Source organism: Brassica oleracea, chromosome C4 (genome assembly GCF_000695525.1).
Source record: "Brassica oleracea var. oleracea cultivar TO1000 chromosome C4, BOL, whole genome shotgun sequence".
Taxonomy (NCBI): domain Eukaryota; kingdom Viridiplantae; phylum Streptophyta; class Magnoliopsida; order Brassicales; family Brassicaceae; genus Brassica; species Brassica oleracea.
Window position 1 is genome coordinate 1,970,539 of NC_027751.1, and position 1,037 is coordinate 1,971,575.

A 1,037-nucleotide genomic window follows, 5' to 3' on the forward strand; every position below is an offset into this window, starting at 1 on the left:
GGAAACATCTGGACTGCTCATTGCTTCTTGGAGATTGATGGCTCTCCGTCCTCAGTTAAAAGACAATATGCAACATTGTAGCTCAGATCATAATCCTCGTGCCAAGCTGGTGTAGTTCTTACACGTTTTCCTTTACCAAGTTCTTCTTCCAACTCGGCAGGTTCGGCTTCCTCGTGTTCTGGTGTTGCTCCAGAAGAATTCTCCTTTTCCACTTGTACTGCTACAGTCTCTGACCTTTCTTTTAAACTGCTTCTTTCTTCTTCGATCTTCTTATCTTCTGTGAAGATAACATCTTTGCTGATTATAACCTTGTGGGCAGTGGGATCCCACAGGCGATACCCCTTTACTCCATCAGCATATCCCAAGAACACACACTTTCTAGACTTTGGATCTAGCTTTGTAGTTTCTTGGTTATTGTACATTACGTACACTGGACTCCCAAATATATGGAGGTCTGAATAGTCGACGGGCTTTCCTGTCCACATCTCCATCGGTGTTTTCAACTCATTTGCAGTTGATGGTGACCGATTTATCACATAACATGCGGTGTTGACTGCTTCTGCCCAGAATTTCTTCTCTAAGCTTGCAGCTCCCAACATTGCTCTTGTTCTTTCTAACAGAGTCCTGTTCATCCGCTCTGCCACTCCATTTTGTTGAGGAGTGTATGATGTAGTGAACTGCCTTTTGATGCCTTCTACTTTAAAGAATTGGCTAAATACATCACCAATGCATTCACCTCCATTATCTGTCCTCAAACACTTGATCTTCTTCTCAGATTCAAGTTCCACCCGTGCTTTGAAAACTTTGAAAACTGAAAACACATCTCTCCTTTCATAAGCACAAGTGCTCCTCTAATTACTTTTAGAGTACTATTTTGAACTTCAACTTTGCAACCAAGATCATCAAGTTGCCCCACAGATAGTAAATTCTTTCTTAGGCCTTCCACGTGTCGTACCTCATGAATAGTACAAACTGTACCATCATACATCTTCAGTTGAATGGATCCAGTGCCAACAATCTTAAGTTCATGATCATTG